This window comes from Musa acuminata, chromosome BXJ1-6 (genome assembly GCF_036884655.1).
Source record: "Musa acuminata AAA Group cultivar baxijiao chromosome BXJ1-6, Cavendish_Baxijiao_AAA, whole genome shotgun sequence".
Taxonomy (NCBI): Eukaryota; Viridiplantae; Streptophyta; class Magnoliopsida; order Zingiberales; family Musaceae; genus Musa; species Musa acuminata.
The window spans coordinates 25953560-25962325 of NC_088332.1; the positions used below are offsets into that span (position 1 = coordinate 25953560).

At 36.5% G+C, this 8766-nt stretch overlaps 1 long non-coding RNA gene across 1 annotated transcript; it reads right to left on the reverse strand.

Moving 5' to 3' along the window:
- Window positions 1-213: 213 nt before the first annotated feature.
- On the reverse strand, window positions 214-2827 carry LOC108951917 (uncharacterized). The gene is made up of 2 exons (XR_010514357.1): window positions 2681-2827; window positions 214-2588 (listed from the first exon to the last, which is right to left on the reverse strand). It is a non-coding gene; the product is annotated as an uncharacterized LOC108951917 (long non-coding RNA).
- Between the last annotated feature and the right edge of the window lie 5939 nt (window positions 2828-8766).

The following is an 8766-nucleotide window of genomic DNA, read 5'->3' on the forward strand; positions in this document are numbered from 1 at the left end:
ATAGCAGAATGATCGTCGAAAAATTTCAGCGGTTTGCAACGAAAATTTACAGCAACACAAGAACATTTTTAGAGATGAATTCCTCAATTGATCAATCTTAGATTGAAGCTAAGATGATCTATGAAGTGTATAAGAAATTTCGTTAAAAAAGGATTGCAAATAGATCGGTTAAGACAACAATAAACACAGAAAGAAAAATACAAAGACAATGCATGAAGAAAGAAAAAGAATAAAATACAATCACTGATATCAATATAAAACATCTGTGCTTCATATGTTACAGGAGACTGTTCAACATGGTATAATATTCTACACAAGGTAAATCATCTTCTTTCTACAGTTAAACACAGAAAAGGAAAATAACATTGGAAAGGGACTGATGGAAGGATGCAACGTTCTTCACCGGTTGCCCTGACTGTGTTCCATCATTAAACTCATCTCCCAATTGAACCCAGAAATTCTTTGGTTATAGCCGACCTTGATAGTAGGTTAAAGAAAAAGTAGCAGTTCCAAGCCCCCAAAATGGGAGAAAGCATGGAGGAATGCAAATTAAAACAAAGGTTAAAGAACATGCAGCAGTTCCAAGCCCTCAAATTGGGAGCAAGTATGGAGGAATCCAAATCAAGACAAAGGTCATACAAGTGAGAGCATCCAAAAGAAAGTAGCTTTAGTCCTCATTGGCTTGCAGAGAGGAAATCAAGATTAAAGGAGCTCATCTAAATAAAAGAGCTTAACAAGACACATTCTGAGGAAAGCAGATTCAAAAGTATATAGCATGTAAGCCTGAGATTTGGACACAGAAGAGTCATCTGTCCAATCACATTAGTCAAGAGGCAGATATTTTACCACAGCCTAAAAAACTAGACAACTAATACATCATATTTGCATTTTACAAGTTGAAGAAAACTGAAGTAGGCATGAAAATGGGAGGAAGAACATAACAAGGTATCCTCCTTTGGTATGGTAAAAGATTGCAGAGAAACCATGGGTCCAATTTTCTAGGGCTTAGGCCTTTGATTATGTTAATACCAGAGGCAATTTTAAGATTAGGCAGCGTTGTGCTTTAAATATTTTTGAAAGGCTAGTTCTCACATCGAGGAAAACATGTTTTAGAAGTAACAACAATGCTTTACAACTATACTACATTATTTTAGAAGCTTATGATTGAATTGGCAATTGAATAGCACGTCTAAAGCAAATTCTTTAAGAAAGTCTAACAGTATACAAAGTTTATGGTATAGTATTAACAGACTTAAGCTATATATTTCCATCTCCACCGACGTGTCAGCATGTTGAAGAGATGGCTTCACAAGATGGTTACTTCTCATTAATGTTGGATATCTATATGGTTCTACGGAATTCAGTTTGAGTTTTTACAATGTGAAGATACACAAGTTTCAAAGAGCCTAAGATAATCCAAAGAAAGGAGTAAAAAATCTCAATTAATAAATTACTATAACAGCACAATTGCATGCAAACTTCTGGCACCAAGAAACCAAGGAAGCATATCTGAAAATAAAGTGAGCCACTGCTTTGGTGAAGATATGTCTGTGCCCCTTAAGCCCAAAAAGTAACAAATCCTCTAGGAAAAATTGTTACAACCAAGTTCATCAAGACACACATGAAACCTATCCAATTATTTCTTTGAAAACAAGAATTACCACTAAACTCCAAAGGCAAACAGATCGAAGATATCAATAGCCAATTTCCATTAAGCTGCATACGTGATAAAATATATCCTTCAGTTGTAATACTTTAATTGGCGAGAAGGGAGATGACAAAGGAGAGAGTGAGAAGAAGTGCCTTCAGATGCATCATAAAAGAATGATAATGCAGCTCATGAAAAGTCTGGCTAGATGATTTATTTTTCACTTGAACACCAGATACTAAGATAAATAGAAATAAGCAAAACCTCAATTGACATTTTAGTTGACTGAGTTGGCATCTATTTACCAATTGCATATATGACATGGGAGTGCCTTATTTGCTACCATCAGCTCGTGTAAATCTTGTTGATTCTATAGTATTCTCTACAGTCCACAATACTTGTCCCTTAACCTTAAATCCAGACCTCTCAAATATGACAGCCATAAGCCAAATGAGTTGCAAACTCATTCCTGCAAATGGCCCAACTTGATTGAATAGCCCGAATTGATTGCTAAAGAGTTATAGGGCGTGTCTTTATAAATTGAAAAAACTTAAGATTCTTAACTTTCCAGCCTATTTTAAAACAAGTCAAAATCATTTCCCTAAAGAAAGTTAAGGCTGTTTATTAATAGATGGTCTGGTGAGCAGATTCATTGAACTTGGTCGATTTTCAAAGGGAGAGTTAATTCATATAACAAGACAGTAAGATTCATAAGATCATAAGAACTAGAGACACCCACAACTTCGAAATTAAGCAAGCAATAAAAAACTCGCCGCCCATCCATTCATTCCGAATACTTCAAGCACCTACAAATCTTAATAACCGAATCAAAGAGTGGTAGCATGATAGATCGTATCAAGAAGGCGCACATACCTCGTCGTATTCCTTCTTTTCGGATTTAGGCTGCTTCAAGGGCTTCAACTTCCCACCTGAATCAACCCTAGATATCCAAATCCAAAGTTGCAAAGAAAGAGAAACAGACGAACAAGACAGAGAGAGGAAAGGAAAGGGAGGCGAGGATCGGATGACAACCTTGTTTGGACGACATGATCGCTTCGTTTGGTGGGAAGCGCCGATCGGAGAGCAACAGGCGAGCCGACTCGAGGGCAATTCTCCCTTGTTCTTAATCCATCGATGGAATAGATCATCCGAGAACAGGGGAAGGCGTGCGGTACACGTGCGAATCTCCACGCGGGGGTTAACGGAGCATATAACGGTGCATCCTGATATGTAATGATGGACACTACTACTTACTTCTACAATAATAATAATAATAATAATAATAATAATAATAATAATAATAATAATAATAATAATAATAAAATAATAACGTCTTATTAGAACTTTCATTTGGTAGTAAAATTATTGTTCCTATAATATATAAGTATATATCTATTATATCTTGGATGAGTTATAGAAGAATAATTATTTAATCAACTAATTTATTAAATAATTATATATCTATTATATTTTATGAATTTTTAATTTTTAATATATTGGTAACTAATTTTATTATACTATTGACATGTTAAGGGTTCGAACCTAACTAAAGTGTAGCATCGAACATATTGTCAATCTAGTGTTGGAGTAAAAAAATTAATAAAAGATATTAAAAAACTATGTCAAGAGTATCATGAGAAAGAGCAATAGAATTAAAAAAATAATAAAATAAAATAAGCTAAAAATATTCGAGAGAGATGAGGGAATGCACTCTGGGTCATTTTATAATGAAATCGGATACCTATTATAGTTAAGTGGGAAAGTACTATGTGGGATAATTATACATAATCATCGATCATTATTTGATCATGGGGTGTGCACCAAATGGTTGAATATTATAATCATTGCATGAACAATTTTATGTTAACTTTAAGGGTCTTCGATCGATGTGTCGGGCTGACTCGGCATATAAGATGTTATCAAGTCGGTGCTAATGCAAAAGAATGATCCGATTGATGTGTTGGGTTGATAAGATGGTTAGTAGGGTATGATGTATAATTAAGTTATCCGTTGAATTTCGGATTTTGATGATGAAATCAATTGTAAATTATTTGATCTAATCTTGAGAAAAGTGTGCAGGATTAACTATGATAGCAGTAAGATAGATCGTCGGAAGTTCGTCGAAAGTCCGTCGGAACTTTATCGAGAGATCGTCGGAAGTTTGTCGGAAGCTCGCCGGAAGAACAATTGGCGTACCAGGACTAGAGGTAATTCCACTAATTTAGTTAAGGGTCAATTGGGCCCTTAGCAGGGCTGAATTGGGCCGGATTGAATAAGCTTAGTAATTGAAGCCACGGTCGGTAGTGGCACTACTTGGGACTCGGTCTCTTAGGTGTTTTGGACGATGGTACCACTAGTAATTAATGCTGCTAGCGACAATACTGCCCCTGTCAAGTGGTGGTACCGCCCAAACTAGGTGGTGGTACCGCCTAGTGTCAAAGTAATAGGTGGTGATACCGCCCAATAATGGCGATAGTACCGCTAGTACCTCGGAAAATCGGGATGAGACATTTTTTTGGCTTCAATTTTAAAGCCATTGGGGCCTATAAATACTCCACCCTTTTCTGCATGAAAGAGCAAGAAAGTGTCAACATAATCTTGAATTCTTGGGGTGTTAAAGTGTTCTAAAAGTGAGAAGAGCCCTCCCCTCTCTCTTTTAGCTTTGTAACCATCCAAGTAAAAGGAGTGAAGCTTGTAAGGGTTATCTCCTAAACCCGGTAAAAGAAGAAAGAGCGGTAAAAGGTGGTTGGTCTTCGCTTATTGAAGGAGGATCATTAGTGGACACCGGTGATCTCGACGGAGGAGGAATCATAAGTGGATGTAGGTCACAACGACCGAACCACAATAAATTCTAGTGTGTTCTTTCCTTACTGTAAATTTTTTTTACTGCATTCAACTTTACTACATTGCAAACTACCCTACCTCTTCTCCTCTACTTATTCAAGGTGAAACAACGATTTGAATCGAAATCATTTTTTATCATACGAAATTTCTCGAATTGACATAATTTTTTCACTGCACTAATTAACCCCCCCCCCTCTAAGTGCCGCTCTTGATCTTAACAATTGGTTTGAAACCCAAGAGAGATGATATTTGCCAACAACCAAGAGGGTTATTCAATCACATGTCCACCCATGTTCAATGGGATGGATTATACATATTGGAAGACTAAAATGAGGATCTTTCTAATTTCAATGGATTTTGAGTTATGGAATCTTGTAGAAAATGGCTTTCAAAAGTTCTTTTCCAATGAGCGATTGGAATAAGTTGAAAAAGAAGACTTTCGCTTTAAAGCCAAGGCTATGAATGCCTTGTTCTATACTTTAGATAAAAACGAGTTCAATCGAGTGTCCATTTGTGAAATGACTTTTGATATTTGACACATACTCGAAATCACTCACGAAGGCACTAGTAGAATAAAGGAGTTGAAGATAAATCTTTTAGTTCATACTTATGAATAGTTTTGGAGGAAGCTAAGTGAGAATATTATCGACATGTACACCCGATTTACGGATGTCGTCAATAGTTTAAAAGCTCTTGGCAAATTAACGGTCATTCAAGAGGCCAAGGACTTAAATAATTTTCCTCTCGAAGAACTTATCGGGTCACTAATGACCTACGAAATGACTTGCAATGCTCATGAAGAGCTTGAAAACAATCTTCCAAAGAACAGGAAGAATATAGCACTAAGAACTTATAAAGACCACTTAAAAGAAAATTCAAGTGATGAGGACTTTGATGATGACTTGGCACTCTTGACAAGAAAGTTCAAAAAATTCATAAAAAGGAATAAATTTAAAAATAACACTAAAAATAAATTTAAACCCAAGAAAGGACAAGTAATATGCTACGAATGCAAGAAGTCGGGATATTTCAAAAGTGAATGTCCCCGAGCAAAGAAGAAGCAATCAAAGAAGAAGAAGACTCTTAAAGCAACATGGGACGACTCAAGTGCATCCGAAGAAGAGGAGCCAACCAACACCAAGCAAGTTGCTCACTACGTAATAATGGCTATCGAAGATAAAGTAAGTAGTTCATTAGATGCAAATTTATCTTCCGATGAGTTTTTAAGTGCTTTTCATGAATTGTTTGAAGAATATAGCACCTTGAGTAAAAAGTATAACTCTTTGAAAAAGGAGCATGTTTCTCTTGTTAGTGATTTTGATAGATTAAAAATTAAGCATGACGATAATTTAGCTCCTTGCACAAAATATAATGAATTAAAAATATTTAAAAAGAAAAATTTATTACTTAAAGAATTTTTAGAAAAGTTTGAGATTGGTAAAAGTCCTTGAACACGATCTTTACTAATAAGAGTCACATTCATAGAAGAGGCGGAATCGGATTTGTGAGTAGCTCTTACCAAAATCCAACCACCTTTGTTAAAGGCTCTACCTTGCATGTATCACGACACATCAAATGCAACTTTTGTTGTAAACCCAGATATATTGCGTACAAATGTCCATTTAAGAGATATAATCCACATAAATTGATTTAGGTTCCTAAAGGAACCTCAAATGACTCAATGCAATATGATAAGTTATGTAAATCGATTTTTAGGCACCCAAGGTCAAATGGGTACTTAAAAATCATCATTTTTTGTAGAAATATTTACCATCACAAGCTATAGCAAGAGATGATACCTGGATAGTGGATGCTCAAGGCACATGACCAGAGATCCATCTCAATTCTCTAAGCTCACTAGCCTAGACGAAGGGTATGCCACCTTTAGAGATAACAACAAGGGTAAAATCATTGGCAAAGGAACCATAGGTAATAAATCCAACTTTTTGATTGAAGATGTGTTATTGGTTGATGGCTTAAAGCATAATCTTTTAAGTATTAGTCAATTGTGTGATAAAGGATACATCATTAGATTTGAATCCAATGCTTGCATTATGAAAAAACCACACAAAAATACATTTATGATTGCCCTAAAACAAAATAATATACACACTATTGACATTGATGATCATTATAATGAAATGTGTTTTTCGATTTTCAATAACGATGCTTGGCTTTGGCATAGGAGATTAGGTCTGCTAGCATGAAACTAATATCTCAAATCTCATCTAAAGAACTTGTAAGAGGTATTCATAACCTTAAGTTCGTCAAAGATAATGTGTATAATGCATGTCAACTAGGAAAACAAATAAAAGGTAGTTTCAAACCAAAGAATCAAATAAGCACCTCTAGACCATTGCAATTGATCCATATGGATTTGTTTGGACCAATTGATACATCAAGCCTAGGAGGTAGCAAATATGCCTTTGTCATTATAGACGATTATAGTAGATACACTTGGATATATTTCTTGACACACAAAAGTGATTGCTTTAGGTATTTTTTAAAATTTTATAAATTTGCTCAAAACGAAGAAGGCTTTATGATTTCATCAATTCGGAGTGATCACAATGACGAATTTCAAAATCATAATTTCTAAAATTTTTATGAATCTAATGGATACAACCATAATTTCTTTACTCTAAGAAATCCTCAACAAAATGGAGTAGTAGAAAGAAAAAATAGAAATTTATAAGAAATGACAAGAACCATATTGAACAAACATAGCCTACCCAAATATTTTTGGGTTGAAGCCATTAATACGACATGCTATGTCATGAATAGGGTTCTAGTAAGACCATTACTTTTCAAAACTCCTTATGAATTATGGAATAATAAAAAGCCTAACATTTCATATTTTAAAATTTTCGGTTGTAAATGTTTTACCTTGAATGAAAAAGATGCCTTAGGAAAATTTGATGTAAAATATGATGAAGGAATTTTTCTTGGCTATTCTTCTATTTTTAAAGCATTTCGTATTTTTAACAAAAGAACTTTAGTTATAGAAGAGTCTATTCATGTTGTCTTTAATAAAGTTTCCGAATTTAAGAAAAATAAGTTTGATGATAATCTTGATTTTGATGCTTTGAATTTAAATGAACCCTCTCCTCCAACTAGCAACTTGATGCATATTCTTCCGAAACATCCTTACCCAAGGAATGGAAGTATGTAGATGCTCATCCTAAGGAGCTAATCATAGGAGAAATATCAAAAGGGGTTCATGTTAGGATCAAGAGTACTAAGAGGAGAGGGGAGGGGGGGGGGGGGGGGTGAATTAGTGTAGCGGAAAACTTTCGATGATTAAATCTGCGTTCGTACATTGAAATCCGATTCCACCGTAAAAGTCATTTCGTGCAGATAATAACTTTGAAAGATTACAGAAATATATTTGAAGTAAAGTAAGGAAGGCAGTTTGCAGTTAAGATAGAAATCAGAATGTAAGTGCAAACTGAAATATAATGTTCGAACGATAAAACTAATTTCCGTCTTAACGCCGATTCGAAAAATACTTAACTAAGAAACACATTTGTAAATGAGCAGAAGGCAGTAAGCTACTGAGGAGGTTTGCAGTAGAGATAAGATGCTCAAAGTAAATGCAAACCAGAGAAGACAAGAGTTTATAGTGGTTCGGTCAATCATGACCTACATCAACTCCTCCGATTCCTCTTCCGTCGAGGCCACCGGCATCCACTAACGATCTTCCTTTACTAGGTGAAGATCAATCTCCTTCTTACACCCCTCTTCTCCTTTTACCGGGTTTAGGAGACAACCCTTACAAGCACTCACTCTCCTCTCGTAAACAGAATTCTAACACTTAAGCTAGAGGAGGTAAATTCTAGAGATTGCAGCAGCACTTTCTCTCTTTTAATCTCTCTGTGCTTGTGTATCTTACCCAGGGATGGGAGGGGTATTTATTGGCTCCAAACCAGTTTGAATTCCGAGCTCAAAACTATCATCTCCCGGAATTCCGGGGTCTGGCGGTTGCACCGCCTGGCAGAGCTCGGAGACTGAGCCTCTGAGCGGTGCCATCGCTTGTCAGGGGCGGTTGCACCGCTTGGCAGAGCTTGGAGACTGAGCCTCTGAGCGGTGCCATCGCTTGTCAGGGGCGGTTGCACCGCTTGGCAGAGCTTGGAGACTGAGCCTCTGGGTGGTGCCACCGCTTGACAGGGGCGGTTGCACCGCCCAGTCTCGCTCGGAGACTAAGCCCTGGCGGTGCCACCGCCTGTCAGGGGCGGTTGCACCGCCTAGTCTCGCTCGAAGACTGAGCCCAGGTG